Source organism: Lygodium microphyllum, chromosome 3 (assembly GCF_053477565.2).
Source record: "Lygodium microphyllum isolate KBCC chromosome 3, Lygodium_microphyllum_v1.1.10, whole genome shotgun sequence".
NCBI lineage: Eukaryota > Viridiplantae > Streptophyta > Polypodiopsida > Schizaeales > Lygodiaceae > Lygodium > Lygodium microphyllum.
The window spans coordinates 128647259-128668910 of NC_141137.1; the positions used below are offsets into that span (position 1 = coordinate 128647259).

Below are 21652 nucleotides of genomic sequence, written 5' to 3' on the forward strand. Positions count from 1 at the left end.
TAAAGTTTCCTTGTATGCATCTATGTGCCCATGATGAATTGTCGTCATTTGCCATACATTATACAATTATATGCAAATTTTCTACCATCAAAGTTTGTGTGAACACATTGATAGGGACGAATGCAAAGTTTGCCATACACATTGTTAGAGACGAATGCAAAGTTTATTGTGTCAAGGTTTATTATGTCTTTGTTTATTATGTCAATGAATAGAACGAATGCAACGAAAGCAACGAGCACATGCTTGCATCCTTGCGCAACGAGCACATGGTTAATGCTTTAGGATCTTAGGATATGGTTTAGGGTAATGGTTCAGGCTTTAGTGTTTGGACAATGAATAGAACAGATGCAAGAATGAGACACCAAAATCAACAATGAGATGCCAATGGGATTTCACTTAAATGGACAATCATGTGTACAATACAAACATTCTGAACCTAGATGCCAAGACTTCTGTGATCGTGGACCCATCAGGGAACAAGAGAGAAAATAGTCACTCCTCATTCTCACTGTTGTAGGTGCAATACAAAATACGACAAGTGCCAATGTAAGACTCACCATACAATTACACAGCCCTGCCGATCAAGATAGAATCCGTTGGACGAGGAGCATACCGCAAGGATAGAGGGAGCAGTGCATGGCAAGTATGGCATGAATACACTGCGAGAGGGTCCACCAAAATTTTTTTGGTGCAGCAATGAGGACAATATATCCGTGGTTTTGAGCTAAATCTTACACGACCCCTCCCTCGTTGATGCTTGCGCCGTAACACGCCTGTGATAGATGGACGCTTGGGTTGTGATGAAGACTCCCCCCTCTCATTTGGACCATGACGATGATCCTTGCCATGCCCTAGGCATGTCTGTGTGACATTTTCCTGGATCTGATAGATCCTGCCCTTTTTAGGCACGTCAATCTCCTGTGGTGTGAACATGTGAACAAGAGACTCTTTAGCACTTTCCAATTGGCGCATACAAGCATCCATTTGTGCCGCTGTGTAGGATGGAATCCCATCCTCGATCCTCTGAAGGAGCCCTCTAAAGTCTGCGATGGAGGACACGAGATCCTCTTCCTGCACACCACCATCGGAACCTGGTCTCTCCAATCCTGGGATTTCATCACCACCTGGTCTTTCCTTTATGTCATCAAAGGCATGCACACTATCGATGATGGGGAGAACCTCATGAAGGTGAGGAAAATAGCTCTTCAAGATGAGCCTCATACCATGAAGATGTTTACAGTCAATCGACCAATCAGGGCAATCACAGTAGTTTGATTGTACACTTACATGATACCATTTTGCATGTTGGGTTGTGCTTGCTATTTTAAACAACATGATCCCCTCGTTAATGACTTGAAGAGAGGAGGGATCTTGCTCATACCGCTGAAGAATCTTCTCCCTTGTTGCCAATCTAGCCGTATGACTCTTGCTTGACCCATAGACTTTGAAGCGCTCAAAATCAGCTGGCATAAAAAACATGTATAAGACAACAATGTGTTTCAAGGAAAGGTCAAATGTGGAAATAGCAAGGAAATTGACCACATTACCTATCTCTTGCTTTTGCTTGAAAAACTCCAAAGCCGATTCCACCCATTCTAGACCCCGATGACGAGTCACCAACAAGGGCGTGCAGTAGATCCAAAATGGACCTGTTAATCCTAGCATCAAGTAGAGTGTACTTGATATATTGTCAAAGTCTCTCAATGAGGTTGGTTGTGTCGACATTGCCATGTGGAAACATGCAACCAAACTTGGGCCATCTTGCATGCCAAATACAATCTTTCCCACACCATCCATTGGTAACGTATCGGACCACATTTGGATGAGCGGAATAATGATGAAGCAATTGCTCAAACATATCATCAAACTACAACTCTGTAGGGCAATGCATAAGATTGGACAAAGAGGCATACACATGATCGCGCTCATCTGTAGGGACCTTGATTCACGCAAGAACATGTGAAGTACTCACTGTCAAGCTCATGGAATTCACAAAAAGACAATGCTTAAAAGTAAAATGATATTGAAAAGGTGTACCTATGGCAAGAGATTTTCAACCCATGCTTTCTTTGTGTGAAACCAGCATAGAATAATATGGCATGCACGTTGACGTTTGTTGCTGTTGAGAAATAGACAAATGATGTATGCTCCAAGAGGAGCTGTCCTGAATCCCATATGCATAGTGAGGAGAGTGGAACAACTCAAAGCCTACAAAGCATTGTACTTGACTATGAAATGAATACAATATCATGATGCTTGGTACTTTCAGTTAAGTGTCTTGTCATTGTCAATTCTACACAAGATTGTGTTTATGAGTCCAAGCTAATCTATCTTGGAACCTAATTCACTTGTATAATAGTTGGTCTCTACTTGTCCATGTCATTATGAACTTGGTCTTCATCTTTGATCCACCATAGCTTGTGTCATGTCCTAGATCCGCATCATTTATCATGGTATCAGAGCCCAGTTGGGCATGGCACAGCTCATATGCTGAATCTCTAGTCTCCCTTCACCTCTGGTAATCTCTAACCAGCCCACATTCAGCTCATATCTCCAGTTTCAACTTCAAATCTCAGTTGGACCTTGTGGCAGCCATAGCCAGACTGCACCTGCCCACCTTGGAGCTCTTGGATCTCTCTCTACGGGCCATATCTTCAAGTGATTCCTTTTGGAGGTATCTTTCCTTGCTCAAGACGCTTCATCCTAGCACCTCAATCGATGGCATTACTGCTTCCCAGCTCCAGCATTACAGAAATCGAAACGCGCTGTCTAGTCTGCGCATGTCCACGATCGTACTGCTGACGCCAATCGTACGGTTCACAGTCGACCTTGTGAGCATAGGGCTTTTGAAGCTCACTATGCAAGCCTACTCCCCATGCAATATCTTGGGCAATGGTCAACTCGTTGAGCTGCACGAACTGAAAGAACAGTCAGATGTCTGAAACCCTAGAGGAAGCCATATCCAGAAATTTGAAAAGCTTGGTAACCTTGTTCTTTTTCTCATTACCATCATCAACAGTGATTTTGATAACTGAGGAATACTCTCTGAAGCTCATTACTAGTCTGGAAGTGTCCAAGGAAGCTCAAAAGCCACCCATGAAGTTCCTGAGAGGAAGCAGATCAAGTACCGACTAGTATCCATTAACACTCAACTAGTGTCAATTTGACACTGATTCTCTTGTGTCTCTTGACACATTAAAATACAATTTTTTGCTGGTTAACTGAAGATTAGCAACATGGCAGAGCTTGAGCAAATAGCAAAGTTCAATGGAGAAGGCTTCCATGCCTGGAAGGAAAAGACCATGTATCACCTAATGCGGAAAGACTTGTGGGACCTGTTTGAAGATGATGCAGATAACAAGAAGGAAGATGATGAAGACGGGTTCGTTGAAGAAGGACAGTTCAAATCCAAAGAATGGAAGAAGATGAATAATAAGGCACTAGGCATCATTGCCTGGGGACTAAGTGATGACGTGTTACATCATATATCTGGCATTAGAAATGCTAGAACCGCCTGGGAGGAACTTGATAAAATGTTTGGTACTCAAGCAAAGAACTCCAAGGTAAAACTTCTCATGCAGTTTTATAAATTGGATATCAAAGACAGTGCTTCTATGACCATACACATTAATAAGTTTAAGAGTTTAAAAACTCAACATGCATCTCTTAAAAAGAATATTGAGGAAGATGAAGCAATAGCCGTACTGCTTGCAAGTGTAAACAAGGATCCATATGAAAATCTTGTGTCCACTTTGAGTAATGTTCCAAGCCTCACACTTAAAGATATTGAGCACTCACTACTCGATGAAGAAGGCAAAGTAAAAACCAAGAATGCAAAAGACAATGTCTCATCATCTAGGGAAAATCTTTTGTACACCAAAGGAGCTACTGGACCTAAAGGAAGAGGTCGAGGATTCATCAACAACAATAACAAGGATCGGATTACATGTCACTATTGTGGTAAGACTCGCCATGTAACCAGTGAATGTTTCCACAAGAAGAGAGCCCAACAATTGCAAAGTGATCATCACCAGAACCAATACATGGAAGAAAGAGAAGAAGAAGAATATGCTTCCACTACCATCAACAACTCTGACAGATTGTTTTGAAGAATTTTCATTGTATCTTTCATATGTTTTTCCCATAGTGGATCTTTCTTTTTCCTTAGTGAATTTGATTTGTACAACCCTTGCCAAGATGTAAAGTCTCAAGCTTTAACTTGACTAGGCTGCCTATGAGCTAATCTTTCGGGCCATGTTATCATGAAGGGGGGGCAAAAGCCAGCAAGTGTAGGGACTCATCATTTGAGGGGGGGTGTTGAGAAATAGACAAATGATGTATGCTCCAAGAGGAGCTGTCCTGAATGCCATATGCACAGTGAGGAGAGTGGAACAACTCAAAGCCTATAAAGCATTGTACTTGACTATGAAATGAATACAATATCATGATGCTTGGTACTTTCAGTTAAGTGTCTTGTCATTGTCAATTCTACACAAGATTGTGTTTATGAGTCCAAGCTAATCTATCTTGGAACCTAATTCACTTGTGTAATAGTTGGTCTCTACTTGTCCATGTCATTATGAACTTGGTCTTCATCTTTGATCCACCATAGCTTGTGTCATGTCCTAGATCCGCATCATTTATCAGTTGCCACCAAGGTAGTCAGTGGTCCAACAATGAGGGTCTTCCAGAACAACCTTCGAGAGCGCCTCCAGCTCTGGCTGGGACTTATCAATCACCAAGGCAGCAGGGCGAATATCTCCCATCCTAGAGAGGACTAGTCTCATGGTGATTTGCAAAGCCATAATCTCTTGGTTTGACCAATTGTCACTAGTGTATAGCATAAACCAAATAGGGATACCCACCCCATGTTGGTTTGGTAAAACCGCCGCATAAAGTGGAAGACCAAACACATTGGTCTTGAATGTGCTATCGATTACCCAAGCATTGTTCTTTGAGAACCTCTTACTCATTTGCAACATCCATTCATCCTGGACTATCAGTATGAATGGTTTGTCCTTGTCCTCTATGGCATGAGGATTGTATGGTTGGAAATAGAGTATCTAAAAGACCATGTAGATGATACTATCAAATAGATGTACTAATTTTCGCAGCTTATAAACATTAATGAGAATATGACAAATACCTTGTTTTGATTGTTGAGATATCGAGCTCCACTCGTGATATGCCAGGGTGACCGTTGTGCATTTATGTCACCGACTTGTCAGTTGTGCAGATGCGGTTGGTACACCGCCCATGAATAATAGCTAGATGACAACTATCCTTATCTACTCTAGTTCGTGGCTCAGTTAGTATGCCACCTTAGTTAGTTGAGTTTGGTTTAAGACCCATATATAGGGTTCTTCTATTTTTATGTACTTGAGTTCTTTTGGCTTACACAACTAAGAAGAGGAAAATTGTTTTCAGCCTCTACCTATGTGTGTATTCCCCCATTGTGCAAGCAAGAAAGCTACAAGTGAGACTCCTTCCTTCTCTTCCACAATCTTGACATGGTATCAGAGCCTTGTTCATGGTAAGGAGCTCAAGAAAGCAAGCCAAGTTCGCGGTGTTCTGGTAAGAGAACCAGCGTTGCTTTCATTTTTCTGTTTGGGAGCAAGTCTCTGCAGGTAGCACCGCCGGAAAGTGCAAGAGTGCATTGTCTTAGATTGAGACACCCTTCGCAGTATAGCAAGAGGGCAGTATATGTTGCGGGATAGGGCTTTAGCCCTTGGTATCTCTCTTTTTTTTATTTGAGGCCATTTCGGGGCTTGTTTTGGAGGCAAAAGCTTTCTACACACACTTAGGAAAAGGCCCTGTTTTATGTTGTGTGACCACTGTTCTACAAGTCGGTGAAAAATTACTGTAGAAATTGCATCATATGCTTGTGCGTAAAGACATTGGGAGTTACAGAATCATCCTTGTTGCCTATTGATGCAAAATCGTCACTAGAAAGTGACTGTGTGGTCAAATACCACTTTCATCAGTTTTGCAGATTTGCTCTTGTGAGGCTGAAGCTGTGTTCTTTGTAGTGACAGAATTTTTTGTAGTATTCTATAATGGCGTCTGATTCTCTTTCACAGATTATCACTGAAAAGCTTGACAAGAACAACTTCCAAGCATGGAAGTTTAGAATGACGAATTTCCTTATGGGAAAAGGATGGTTATCCAGGAGCACGCTCTGATTATCCAGGAGCACGCTCTGATAACATGGGTAGCATGGCATTGTCATTTATCTCTTTAAATCTTCGTAGAGAACAACTAGTCACAAAAAAGTGAGAGCCACAATACTCTAAAGACCTCTTCACATTTCCAAGCATTGATGCACCCAATTTTGGAAGCCCCTTTCATGAATGAGTTTCTCCTCTACTCATAACTTCTAATTGGTGGTGAATATGCCAAGTGTTGGTGCTTCCAATCTCGGCCATGCTTCATTGCATTGAGCATGCCAAGGCACCCAAAGATGAGCATGACAAAGCCCTTCTTTTCACATTTCCAAGCCCATAACTAGCAACCGACAAGAGTATCTCTTCACAAGCTGTTCAAAGAGCATATCGTTTGATTTGTCAAACCTTGTTAAAACAACTACGTCTTGAGTTCTTGGTTTATCTATGGTTGTACATCTATGCTCATAGCATTAAAAAAATTCAGAGAGCGTATAAAGTTTACTTGTCTCTATTGGTAGTTATGACTGCATGTATGCTATGAAAGGTGTGGAAACAAGTTGCTATATGCTTAAAAGCAAGGGGTTGCCACACAAGTTTTGGCTTGAGGACCTTTAGTATGTGAATCATGTCTTAAATTTTGCACCCACCAAAGCACTAGAGATGATCACACCATTTAAAGCTTGGTATGGCAAGAACTTCAACATTGACTACATTTGAGTGTTTGGAGGCATAGCCTATGCAAATGCTCTTAAAGAGATTTGTGAAAAGGTTGATGACAAAGTTGTCAAACATATTTTTATTAGTTATGGTTCAAAGAGCAATAGTCATCATTTGTATGATCAATACACCAATAAAATATTGGCCTACCAAGATATTATCCTTGTTGAAAACGTTGCATTTTCACATGATCACTTTGAGGATGCCAGCCATCCATGATACGTGATGTCTTTGAGAGTCTTTTGTCACTTTCTTTGGAGTGTACACCTACTATAAATGGTCCATCTGACAAATTAGAATAAGAAGTTTTTGCACCATATGCTCTCAAACAACAAACACTTGATCTTGGATTACCTCATGCAGTGGGAAATAAAATACAATATCAAAGGACTACTATAACTGCAACTAAAAGTGTCTCTAGGTGGTTGTTACAAACTCTTTGGAAGAGGAGAATGGATGCTCCCTTACCTCTACATGCTAGAAGGGTTGTTAAATATACAACATCAAATGTAGGGGGGACACATTTGACTGATCTTATGCAAGTAGATGATGTTTGTGATGAGCCTGTGTTCATGAGCTCACTATTAGATGATGTTTGTGATGAGCCTATGTTCATGAGCTCACTATTAGATGATGGGCCTACCTCTCTCAATGAAGCTCACCAAGATGTAGATTGGATGCAAGCCATACAGTAGGAAGAGTTGGACTCTATTGTAACTAACTTTACCTTGGATCTTGTGGATTTACCACTTGGTAAGGACGTTATTGGCACAAATGGATCTTTAAACTCAAATGCAAAGCCGATGACACTATTGACAAGTGCAAGGCACGACTAGTAAAAGGCTATGCACACAAGAAGAGCATAGATTATGAAGAAACCCTTGCTCCTATATCTTGTATACATACATTGAGATGTGTCATTGCAATGGTTGCAAATTATGGCTAGAAAAAACATCTATTGGATATAAAGAAAACAGTTTTGAATGGGGGCCAATATGAGGATGTCTATGTTTCATAATCTTCAGAGTTGCTGATAAAGGGAAATGAACACATGGTCTACAAATTGCATAAGGCTCTTTGTGTTCTCAAATAGGCTCCTCTTGCATAGTGCTCTAAAATTGATTCTTATTTGGCTAGCAAAGGGTCCAAAAATAGTTCAATTGTTCCCACTCTATACATTAAGTATGAAGAGGGAGACTTGTTGATTATCATTCTTTATTTACATGAGATATTGCTTGCAAGACCTACAGAGGATGAAATTGAAAAATTTAGGCTAAATTAAAATATGCATTTGCTATGTTAGATACAAGCTTTCTTATTTAGGAATTCAATTCACCCAAAATTAGGATGGTGTCATCATGTCATAGTCAGTTTGTGAACAAGCTTTTACATAAGTATAACATACAAGATTGCAAACCTATGTGCACTCTTGTGGAGCTAGGCCCAAAGTTGTCCAAGCATGATGGTAAAGAGATGTGTTAACCATCAGACGAACAAGGTGAAAATCTGGAAAAGCTAAAGCAGAAGACAAAGGCCAAGGCAAAGTAAAACGGAAGACGAAAGCGCACCAAGAAAAATCTAGAAACACAAGAAGCGCAGAAAAGTCCTAAATAAGGAAAAAAGATGCACAAGGAAAAGCGCAAGTCAATACTTTTGTAAAAGAGCGCAAGCGCATCATGATTTAATTTAAGGAGCGTCGGGCTCTCACCTGTGCAATTTGTAAATGTAGACGGGCGGTGGAAAGGAAGCTAGGAAGATAGAAGGATAATGAGAAATAGGACCTAGGCCACGGCTGGCCATTTAAAAAAGGGGATAAGGGGATGATCACCCAAAAGGGATTTAGGGTTTTGTATGTAAAGTTGAAAAGTGAATGAGAAGCTCATTCTTGTGTGTGGCCAAAAGTGGCTTTCCTCTTCTTCTTCTTCTTGTTCTTGCTTGCTTGAGCTTGTGCTTGAGAGGGGGAGTGTGAGAGTGTGAGGGCGAGGGACTGGGGAGAAGAAGCTCTCCATCTTCTCCTCTCTTCTTCTCTTCTCTTCTCTTCTCTTTTCTTCTCTTGCTCGCGGCTATGGAGCTTGGAGCGTGGAGCTTGAGGATGGAGCTTGCTTGAAGCTTGCACTTGGATTGTGGAGCTACCGGAGTGCAGGGAAGAGGAGGTAACTCGATCGGCATGGAGGTAAGCTCACTACACCCATAGATATGGATGGCGCGTCGGCTTGTGTGAGGTAGCCATTAGTGCTCGACTTGGAATACTTGAAGCAATAAGCGGTTCGTGGGTCTTGGCGGCTGAGCGAAAGCTCCCACAAGATGTTTAACGTGCAATTTACAATCAAGCTATTCTTTATTTTAATTATCTTTGCAATGCACACCCTAACATTTAGTATGCAGTATCTCATGTGAGCAAGTATATGCACAACCCATGGACCATACATTTGGGAAGGTATTAAGCGAATCTTCACATATTTGTAAGATACTTAATCACATGCATTATTATTTCCTAAGGGGAGAGACTTGACTCCATAGACTTACAGTGATTCAGATTGGGCTAGTGTTGACACTATTTATTTCTAGACCGTTCATATACTTCATAGCTAAGTAAAAAATAGTTGGATAATAGCTACCTCATTTTGTGAGGTTAAATACACATCAATCTTCACCATAATAATAGAATGTGTATGACTGCGTAGATTGTTGATTCATCTACATATACCATCAGAGGGTCGTACACCCATTTATTCTAATAGTCAAAAAGCTATTATAGTGGCATGAAATCATTAAGGTCCATTACCATTATCTCAAAGAGAGATGCTATGTGTAGGAGAGAAGCTTCATGTGTGTACCCACATAGGAAATTGTTGAAAGCATGTTCACCTAAGCCTTACCACTTGAGAAGTTTGAGGTTTTTTTAAAATCCTTAAGCTCCATACCCTTTGATGATTGATCATCCTTGTACTTCATCAAATTGGCACTATAGGGAGGTATTAAAATGTGTCAATTTTGTGCAATACCCAATGTATTTATTATGGTTTGGACACTTATTCATGTATCAATGTAGGATATCTATTTCATGTCACTAGGCTCTAGAGTAAAAAAACATAACTATAGTTAGTTGGTGGAAAGCTAGTTAGGTCAACCTATGACCAAAAGTGGAGTTGTAATTTCACTTCATTTTTTACTTCTAAAAGTACACTCCACTCTCTTGTTTCAGCTCACTCACAATCACTGTTTGTCATTTCTCTCTCCTCCATAGCTAGCACCATTACTCACGATCAAGGAACAAAAGTTTACCCTATAGTTCCTTCATCTTGTTGAGTCTTCTTCAACCTCTAACATAGATTTACAAAGGGACCCTAAAAGTCTAGAAGGCCACCAATCCCAAGAAGTGTTGGAAGAGATATCCTTACCTTTGTCTAGGAGCAAAGAACGGAGCGAAATCATCTAAGCCTTCCATTATCTCCGTCCCAACTATTACTTATGAGTCTTTATTCCTTCATGTCCATGAGCTCAAGCCTTCTTGTGTGGCTATGTCATCTTAAGAGAGGGCTTGGCTCATCAATAATGGTGCTTGAAGTCATAATACTCCTAAATGGGGTTTCTTATAAGATGTCCATCCATCATAGAATATTATCATTGTTGGTGAAATTTCTTCTTAATAGCACTTCACCGCTATTGTCTAACCATCCATTGAGTTTCGTTTCGGAAGCCTTGTAGATTCTCAATTTAGCCTTTCCACTCTTCTAACCTCATAGCCTTATCAAACTTAGAACTCATATTGTCTTCACTAAGAAAACTATATTTATTAAGGATTCTTCTATAGGACCTATTTATTAAGCATGAATTTAAGTGTGTTTCTTCAATCTATTTTATTGTGTTCACACTAGCTGAGATTATTTCTCATCTTATCACCTTTCTTTTCTCGTGATTGGAGATTAGTTTCACATTGTGATATGAGGGTGATAGATAGTTATTCTAGCAATCAACATTTGATGATTGTTTTATGATTGCTTACCTAGTTGGCTAGCATTTATGGCACTCCTCGAGCAACATGGCTGCTTTTCAACATTTTGAACTCCTTATAGTTAACTTTAGTAGATATCACATCAATTTTCTGTAGATTCAACAAATTCCAACATTTGATGGGTTTCCTTCATCATTCCATGCTTTCTTCCATCATAAGCTTGATCTAGTGCTCTCATTGATGCTTAGGGCTACATGCAAGGGGGGTTTTGACTAGTCCTCATTGTATTTGGCATTTATTGCAACTTTCTCTCTTCCATTTTCTTCTTTTATTGCAAATGTTATCTTCCATTTGCCCTAAGTTCTCATCTTCTTCTATTGCATCTCTCACAGCAGCATTCTTGCTAGCCTTAAATCCAAAGATTTTTTGTGTCATGCACAAAACAATCATAATTGCATTGCATGTGATGAATGCATAGCCTTTTTGAGCATACTATGCAAAACCCCTTGGTTTAGAATCAATATTTCATATATCAGTAATCATAAACTCTCTTTTCTATCTTCTACTTGATCCATAACTACTAGTAGTATTTGATAACATAACAATTCTGTTAGCAATAGCAACAAAAAGTTTTTCTTCCTATTTGAATGGTCACTCTTCTTACCAAAGTCTATGTAAGATCAAATGTGTTTTACCAAGCCTTTTTCTTACCTTGTTGATTGGTACACCAAATGCTTGGACCAAATATATGCCTTGTAAAATCATTTTGTGAGGTATGTCCATTCACTCATCAAATGCAAGGGCACTCTACATGCACTTTATCATGAGCCCAAGTGCACGTACACAACCCTTAGTAGAGCCTTCTGTATCAACCAAAAAACTGGTAACTAAGCTGTTAACTAAAATGAGTTCATCAAATGCAAGGGCACTCTACATGCACTTTATCATGAGCCCAAGTGCACGTACAAAACCCTTAGTAGAGCCTTCTGTATTAACCAAAAAACTGGTAACTAACCTACTAACTAAATTGAGTTCATCAAATGCAACAAGCTATGCCTTGAGACATTTAATTTTAATGAGAGATACATTAAAAGAGCTTTTTGTCACCCTTATGTATGTGCTTAGAATCCAATGTTGACACAAATAGTTGGCTTATCCATTATTATACAAACAAAAGAATAATAAGTGCAAAGTTCGTTGTAACCCTTATGTATGTGCTCAAAATCCCGTGTTTTCACAATCAATTGACTTATGCATCATGACATAACTAATAAAAGTACATAAGTACATTACGAGTAGTGTGCATACTTTGCATACCATCTAGAATGTATTAACAAATATATAACTACCATCCCTATGAAGGTGGATACAAGAACATTATCCAACTTTTTAATGAGTTGTCCTATCACTTTAGGTTTTCATTCATGAGAAGACTTTGTCCTTTGCTGGTGCAATTGGTACACCATTCTAATTGCATGTTGTGTTTGAATTCACTTCGTGAGATTTATATAATATTCCTTTTATTTCTTTTCTTAATGCTATGGTATAGATAAGGAGTCAGCTAACCATGTGTTTTGTTATACAACGAAATATTGCATGTCCATCATTGGTTTAGGGTTTACTAGTTGCATGATTTATGTTAGGAATGACTCTTTATAGTTTCAGTAGTCAAACATTTGGGGTGTTCATTCTGGTTTTAGAGAGTTTATTAGGAAACGTTTTAAGGAACAATTCACCCTGCTGACCTAGTAAGTTCACAAGCGGTATGGCGAAAGACATTAAAAAATCGATAAACACAGAGGTCTCTCCATAAAACCTGAAGTTCTTACAACACTTTCAGTTAGCTCCTAAAAAACGCAAAGCGACAGTACTACAAGCCACAATACCAACTCTACAACCAGCTGTACCAAACCAAAACGCCGAAATCCTTCATGGGAGTCCATTTTCACACAGGTTTACTTGGTGCGCAGAAATGAGATGAACTGGGCTGATTTCACGGCTGAGGTGGTCAAGAATATGGTCAACAGAGGGCGCTTCCATTAGAAGTTAAAAAAGTGGAAGTCAGAGGCATGCCAAACATCTCCAGCCATACCAATTCCCGACTAGGACTGCCAGTGAGCTGTTACGACTCATTAACCTGTTCACGCAGTCGACGGTCCAAGGTAACACTTGTTCCAAGCATCAATGTGTCAGTCCAGACTTAGAGGGCCAAGGAGTTTGACGAGATCATGCTCGAACCAAACTGAAGCTAGTAGGGAGCTGAGCCACCTCCAGCGCTCACCATGCTCTCTAAGGTGCCCATATGGCTAGTATGTTAATATCCATTGAGGTTTTCTGTGATGCCGCGCCATGTAAACTTCGCATCTGCTAGCATCAAGTTATCATCTGCCCTCTCTGTGGCCGGGCACCCTGCGCACGTCTAACAGCTTCCCAAAGAAAGGAAGGTTCTATGAGTGCAATTTTGTTCTACAATGCAACAGCTCTCGACAAAGGTCCAGTCCAACAGCTCTTGACAACATTCTATCAGTGCCATTTTAATCTATCAGTTCTTAACAGCGTTCTATCAATGCAACAGCTCTTGAAAACATTCGATCAGTCCAACAGCCCTTGATAACGTTCTATCACTGCAATTGTGTAGAAAGTTCAGTGGAAGGTTGAGGTCTCAGGTGATCAGGTGGTGATCTGTAACATCCGCAAACATGACATCCCTACAGATGGATCTTTTTGCAGCAGTCCTCTATAGATTTTTAAATTGCTCAAATTATACAGGATTATCACTTTACAACGTCAAAGAGTGATTTATAACTAGTGTGTTTGTTCATACGAGCGCAAATCAGTTTGGGCGATGACTGCCTACATGTATGCTTTAGCCTGTATGACAATGGTTTAAGGGTTATTGCGAATTATTGATAGATTAGACGATGGCAGCCTCCAAAGCGGTCTGCATAAACATTGAGCCTTTCCTATATATATTTACACGTTCTTGATTAATCTTCCGTTCGTCAATACACTGACCATAGGTGTTCAAATTAGGCCATGGATGCCTGCGTATACTTTGAGCGTCGGTTATATTTTAAGGATCAAAATATCACATTATGGTGATTCGAGAATAAAGGTACCATGCCGTATAGAACAAGTACGGTACCAGTATGGTATTGGCTTCAAACAAGTACAATGCGGTTCCCCTGCTACTAATAAAACAATTCTAAACCAATGTAACATGAGAATTGCCCAGTATTGTACCAAAATAATTGAGAGGTAGATGCAAGTTTTGAAGTTTTCCATCTACTTACAATTGATTCCAAGGTGCGAGTAATAGATTACTATACATTTCTGGACATCAAACAGTTTGATGCCCATGTAACTATACATCAAAGTAAATCAACTTACAGGAAGACCCATATGCAACTCGTGATGTAGAAGAATTGAGATTATATACATATTTGTAAATTCACTTACAAGAAACCCCATATAGAATCCGTAATCCAAAATTATTAATCAAAAATTGTGTGAAGGTTTCTCAAGCTAAAAACACCCCATTTCACTAACCACATACAACCTACATCAAGACCTACACACAAAAGCAATTCAATGCTCATTCAATGTCTTCTTTTGTGCAAAGTATATTCCTTCTTGTAAAACCCATTCAGCCCCTAAACCACTGCAACCATTGCAATAGCCATTGTTGTTAGCCTACCATTTTGTCCGTTAGTCATCTCCGTTTCTACATCATTCAATTAGTGTGCATTTCCTTTTCAGTGAGTGTTGGATGTGTTCACACTGCATATTTCACTCCCGAGCAGGCTGGTCAATTGCAGTTTCTTTGCTTGTTTGCCGTTTGGCCAATTTTCATCATTTATGGCTATATATAACCAGCCACTCAATTGAGGCAAATTACATTCCTGTCTTGCAAGTTGCACACTTTGGCTCTAGCCTTAACTTCCCATCTCCAGTGCTCCCATCCTCATCAGCCTGATCCGGTGCCCTCACTTATGCTTTGAGCTGTGTGCAGGGGCTGTATTCAGCATTCATTTTAGATCCAATGCAAATTTCTCTCCTCTTCCTGTTGTCTCTCTCCTCTCTTTCCTCTCCTTGTTTATGTTTCTCCTTTGTTGCACTCTCTTGCATGGTATCATCGCCTACGTGAGGACATTGAGGTTCTAGCCAAAGGAGACCACACTGCTCTAGAAAACCCAGATCTTTAGCCTGCTGTCTACTGCAGAAAATGTACATTTTTCTACATTACTTAGGGGCTTTTGACAAAGCTAGGAATCTACCATTGTTCTTTTCAGGTGTAGCAGAAATTTTCTCTCCATTCAGGCTCTTTTACAGCAAGACACAGTAGATTAAGTGTGTTTGTAGGTCTACAGAGATGGAATACCACTGATTTAATGTGTCTAGTGACTAAGATGAGTCCATTCATACTCCCTCCAATAAGCATCATGATCACCATGAACATCAGAGGTCAGTGACCCGTTTTGAATGAGCACCATCTTCTAACAAGTCTCAAAGATCCAAGTAGCCTTCTCCTCCCCTCTCTTTCCATGTGTCCAATAGCGCCTATTTTCGGCCCTATGGTGCCTATGATGGCACACTCTATTCAGCTGCCCATTCTCCCTTCAATACCAAAAGAAGATCGATTGGATGGATCTAATTACCCCCTTGGGTCCTACAATGTGTAGTGTATCCTTGACACATTCAATATTTGGGCCTTTGTCACTATCCCCCAAGATCCCACAGTTGGTTTTGACTATGGATAGCACAACCCTTTGGAATCGGCTCAATTCGCAAGCCTAGTCCTTTCTCTTTATGAGCCTACATGATTTTATCCAACTTCATGTATGCAAGTTCCAAATGGTGGCGGAAGTGTGAACAAAGTTTTCTTCCCTCTAGCATCAAAACACTTTAGCCCACTGTATTAGCTTGGAGAAGAAGCTTCAAATACTCTCTGTTGATGACTCTTCTTCTATGACGGATCACATCAACAAAATGGAGGATATGAGAATGAGCTTGCATCACTTGGTCTGACAATATCTTTCGAGGATATGGTGATGGTTTTCCTTACCCGATTGCCATCTCTTAAGTATGATATGTTCTATATCAGACTTCTTACATCAACAGTATGTGAGACTCTTCTATGGAAGGAGCTAGCCGTGCTTCTCTTGGACCATGACAAGCATCTTAAGGAGATAGGAACCAACAGATTTGGCTCTACTGAGGCCTTTACCACATGTGCACAAGGGGAAAACCAGCACCGGAACAAGGAGCATCCTAGACAATGTATTTACATTCTTTGAGGCGACAGAGTGGGCTCAGCACAATGCGCAAAGACTAGCAGTACTACTCTTGGACTTCGAGAAAGCCTATGACAGGGTGGACTAGGATTTCCTAGAGGGTATCATGGTGAAGTTAGGATTTCCCCACGTTTGGATTCATGGGGTCTCCGGCCTGTACAGATCAGTCACCTGTAGGGTTCTCATAGGCGGAAGGCAAGGGGAGGAGGTCCGGCTGGAGAGATCGGTTTGACAGGGCTGTCCCCTAGCCCCGTCTCACTTCCTCAGGTCACATGTGAGCGGACTACGTGGCCTCCGACTTCCAGTGAGAGAGGAGACTGAGTTGTTAGACTCAAAGTACGCAGATGACACAAGACTCTACATAAAGGATGATGAGGTGATGCTGGAAAGAACGAGGCTGGCTCTTGATGTGTTCTGTGTTGCAGCGGGTGCGAAAATCAACTGGCGAAAGTCGGTTGGTTTCCTCACAGACCCGGACTCCAGCACGGAGTGGGGAGTCCACTTGGGATTTAGATGGGTGAGCAAAGGGCAGACCGTCCGATACCTAGGGTTCCAAGTGGGACTTGATATCACTCCTACCTAGCAGTTTCTTCCTGTTCTAGATTCTATTAGGAGGAAACTGACCTACTGGAGCACGGCTCGCCTCTCACTAGCTGGTCGAGCCCTGGTGGTTAACCAGGTCCTCCTAGCGACGGCCTGGTACATCGCCTCATGTTGGTGTTTCTCCTCATCGTGCGTAAGGCAGCTTCGCCGCCTGGTGCGGAACTTCCTTTAGTCGGGGTCTGATGGCTCCAGAGACTCCAAGGCCAAGGTGGCATGGGCAACCATCATACGACATCGATCAGAGGAAGGGCTTGGGATCATAGACCCAGAATATCAAAGTATGGCCCTCTTGGGCAAGCTAGTTGTTTGCAGTCTCACACCAGGCGGGCAGACCTGGAAGGTCTTACTGCAGGAGGGCCTTCAGGACTGTAAACCGAGGCTTGGTGCGGAGTGGAGGCCATCCCTGAGATGGATCTTCACTTCAGCCCAGATTACCCCGCCCACAACACCTTTCCTGCGGAGCCTACTCCGCATGTGGCAGGGCCTTCGTAAGGCCCTAATCCAGAGCCCCCCGGGTTGCTAAGAGGAAATAGACCGTCAGCTGGTGATTTGGAACCTCCAGGTCAAAGATAGGGAAGGGGCACAAATAGGTGAGCGCCCCCACATCTAGTGGGTTGGGTGGGAGGCCGGCCCGACTCGTTCCATCAGGACACGGCGGGAGGTGTACAGGATGGCAGACGAGGAGGTGCTACAGCGAGTATTAGGGTGCACGAGAGGAGTGGAGTTGAGGAGAAGAGAAAGAGACGCAGCAATATCTCCGGAGTGGCTTGCCCCCCCGATACGAGAACCGATAGAGACCGCGGAGATATGGGCAGCCAGGTTCTCTCCAGCAGGCATTCCCCTTCAGGTAGCAGGTAGAGTGGGTGGCGCCCCCCAGGGGATCTTCTTTGCCGTTCAGGAGGGGGGACGTCTAGCCCTTGACAGAGGGCAACAGGATGAGGGGATTGCCACCCTTTCATGGAGGAGGATTCGGGTGGTGGGTCTTCAGGGGAAGACTTGGCGACTGGACCTCTATGTTTTTTGGATGGAGCTCAAGAAGTGGCGCCTTTTGATCTGGGAGGGTAGACCACATGATGAGCTGGAGTGGGATCCAGGAGAGTGGCTATGGCCGGCCTCTATGGTTGCCAAAAAGCCACCCAGGTTCCTAGAATACACTGCTAGGATTGGTAGACATGTATTGATGCAGGAGGATATGGACTAGGCGCCGTCACGCAGCACATACTGGGCGGAGCACAGCATCACGGAGCCCTTCTGGCGCCGCCTATGGGATAGCTAGAGGCCGAGGAGGGTGTCGTATTTTTTATAGCTAGTGGCACATGGAGGTTTGGGGGTGGAAAGCTGGCTTGCCTAGATGCAGAAGGAGGGAGGTTGTAAGCGCTACACACAACAGCTTCTAGAAACCCCAAAGCACTGCCTTTGGTCTTGTGAGGAGGCGCAGCTGGTGTGGAGAGGAGCATGCTGTATCCTTCGACGTATAGCCCCCAGCCTCAGGTATATTTCATGGGGAGCTTTCTGTTGGCAGGTAGTTAGCCAGGGCCGTCACCTTCTGTATGAGGCCGGGATGCAGGACACGATTTTCATGATCGAGGCAGAGTCATGCGTAGTGGTTGGTCTGGAGGCTTTACCCATCCGACAGGTACTGGAGTCCATAGTAGACCACTCAGAGATATGGGAGATCATAGGGAGTCTTACTGGATGGCATATCTGGAAGGCGCGATGCCAGGTGGCCTTCGGCGGTGAGAGACTTTCAGCACCTGCGACCTTAGCAGAGCTATGAAACTCCATCATTCACTCCCTCCGTGGCCGATGGGGCCAGGTGCAGGGCGAGTCCAGGGCTCATCAGGAGCTCCGTGGTCACTTCATGCGTACCTGGGGCGGGCAAGGCCTATTTTTCGTGATGCAGGTAGGCAGTGCCGTTTGGCGATATACCCCTCCCCCATGGCTTCTTGCCCCCATCCCCCCTAGACCACCTTGAGAGCCTTGTATACATGATGTAGTGGTGACTTTGCATCAGCTCTAGTTTATTCTGTTGAGCATGAGCACTCTGTTGTAATCAAATTTTTTGAGTAATATAATCAGCCACATTTTACTTGCAAAAAAAAAAGCATCCAATGCCTTGCTTTTCTGCTTAAGCAAGTAAACCCATAGCTTTCTAGAATGGTCATCGCTCAACCACACCATTAGATGATGGATTATAATGAGTTGTAAGTTCTCGTTTAATCCCATTGACATCACAAAACTTATTGAATTCTTTAGATACATACTCTCCCCCATTATTTGTTCTTAGGCATTTTAACTTTAAGCCCTTTAAGTACTAACCAATGCATAAAACTTTTTAAAAGCATCCAATGCCTCACTTTTCTGCTTAAGCAAGTAAACCCATAGCTTCCTAGAATGGTCATCAATAAAAGACACAAAATAACGAAAACCACTATGAGTTTTAATTGGCATGGTGCATACATCAAAATGGACTAAATCCAAGATACATGATACATGCCTTCCCAAAGACTCCATGAGAGTATAGACTCTTTACATGTTTACCAAGAACACAATCATCACAAAAGTCAAGCTTTTGAGTTTTTCACATAAAATCTTCCAAGTGAAGAAAGTGCCCGCAAACCCTTTTTACTCATGTGTCCAAGACGCTTGTGTCATAACCCCATGTGTGATTGTACTTCAGCAATTGCAATAAACTTTCCAGGAAGTGCCTTGCAATAGAGATAATACAGAGTCCCCTTTTTACCACCTCTAGTAGACTAGCATAGACTCTTTCTGTATTTTCCACATTCCACTAACAAAAATAGTGAAGTAACCTTTGTTCTCTAATTGCCCAATAGAAAGCAAGCTCTTCTTGATGCCAGGTACACACCTAACATCATGAAGAATCAATTCTTAACAATTTTCTAGAGTCAAGTGTATGGTGCCCATTCCTTCAATATCACATGCATGATTTTGCCAAGGTAGACTTTTCCAAGATTACCTTCTGCATAAGAACAAAAGCACTTCAACGATGGAGTTACATGAAATGAAGCACCGTTGTCAACAATCCACGATTGTGACAAACCATCATGAGCTGACAACAACATCATCTATCACATCCATTTTAGTGATATACATGTCCTCCACTATCATAGCAAGCGGATCTAAAAATGCAACCAGCAAATCAGCATATTTATCCTCTTCTATTTCCTCAATAAGAACACTAGATACCACACTTACTTTTTCAGTCTCTTTAGGGGTAAAACTACCATCCTTGTCATTCTTTTTGCCTTTTGCATTAGCTTGCTTCTTGCGTTCTTGTTCCCTTTTAAAGTACCTGCAATTGAGCTTTTTATGCCCTTTGCGACCACATTGATAACAAGTTACATCTTGATGTTTTTTCTTGCTTTTGCTACGACTTTTGTTTTTATTTCTATCATTAGATCTTTTTTCAAGTCTTCCTCTTACATTGTAGGCTGATCCATTGTTTTCTCCACTTCTCTTGCATCTAATCTCTTCATTGAGAATAGAACCACGCACACCATCAAATGTCAAGTTGGGGTTATTGCTCAATGACACAACTAATGCTTCCCATGAATCGCGCAAGGTCATGAGCAAGAAGATAGCCCTCAATTTAGGATCAAAAGCTGGCAAACCTGCATCTTGTACCTGACTCAAAATACCAGTGAAAGCATTCAAATGCTCTGAGGCAGGCTTGGATTCATCAAGCTTCAAGTTGACCAGCTTCGGCATGAGATGTACCTAACCACGCACACCATCAAATGTCAAGTTGGGGTTATTGCTCAATGACACAACCAATGCTTCCCATGAATCGTGCACGCAAGGTCATGAGCAAGAAGATAGCCCTCAATTTAGGATCAAAAGCTGGCAAACCTGCATCTTGTACCTGACTCAAAATACCAATGAAAGCATTCAAATGCTCTGAGGCAGGCTTGGACTCATCAAGCTTCAAGTTGACCAGCTTCGGCATGAGATGTACCTGATTGACAAGAGTTGTATTCTCATAAGTAGCCTTGAGTTTCTCCTAAACAACATAGGTAGTATCAAGCCCCTTTATATCAACCAAGATATCATCTATGACGGCCATTCTAATGTGAGTAATGGTCTTTTTATTCATTTTAGCCCAATCCTTATCTAACAAAGTAACATGCTTATGTTCTGCTAAAGCATCATCATAATCCTTTAGAAAGAGTATACCCTACATACGATCTTTCCAAAGATTAAAACCATTGCCATTGGATTTACAAATCTCAAAGAGATTCTTTGTGTTAGATGTAGATGCACTGCCGGCCATCTTCAGCAATATACAACTCCAATAAATGGTTGAATGCTTTTTTAGCCAATAGCAAGGTTGCTAAATTGTAACAGCAGAGGTACATACTCTTGTACTTCCAAGATGTCCAAGAAGCAAATGTTTAGCTACAATTTTAGTCTCAAGTACTGATTACAACATATACATGAATCAAATCTAATACATTGCATTAAAGACAACTCCCACTTCAGTAATACATCACCAAAATTTCCAAATGCAATGACCCAAATGTTGTATTTACCACTGTTTCATTGCATAGTGAGTATTTAGCAATACATGTGCTAAGAGAAGCTGTACTTTTTCAACATTTGAAGCATCCAAAAGTCAAAAGACTCCCACTCAGCAGTGAATCTGCTGCAAATTTCACTGTCCAGTCTCAAATTGGCTCAAAATATATCACCAATGTGAAAAGCCCCAAAAAATTTTGCAATGAATCTACTCCAATTGCATCAATACATCTTCCCGAGCATCAAGTACGGGCAAATATTGCTGAAATTTCACGAATTCTGCAAAAGCCCCAAATTTCAGGGTCCAAGAGTGCACAATTTCAAAGAAATTGGCTCAAACAAGAAAAAAAAATTCACTTGCATTTGAAAATGCCCAAAAT

General features: G+C 41.6%; 1 long non-coding RNA gene and 1 pseudogene across 11 annotated transcripts in view; both read right to left on the reverse strand.

The window, feature by feature from the left end:
- Positions 1-21652, reverse strand: part of LOC148038888 (uncharacterized) — a 103404-nt gene that overhangs the window by 19610 nt on the left and 62142 nt on the right. For 5 of the 11 annotated variants that reach the window (XR_015690336.1, XR_015690335.1, XR_015690334.1 and 2 more), the window contains one exon: positions 13527-21551. The exons of 1 other annotated variant lie outside the window; for it this stretch is intronic. This is a non-coding gene — a long non-coding RNA (uncharacterized LOC148038888). 5 more of the 11 variants (XR_015690342.1, XR_015690341.1, XR_015690338.1 and 2 more) reach the window with 5 other exon arrangements.
- On the reverse strand, positions 1868-7098 carry LOC148038889 (uncharacterized; annotated as a pseudogene).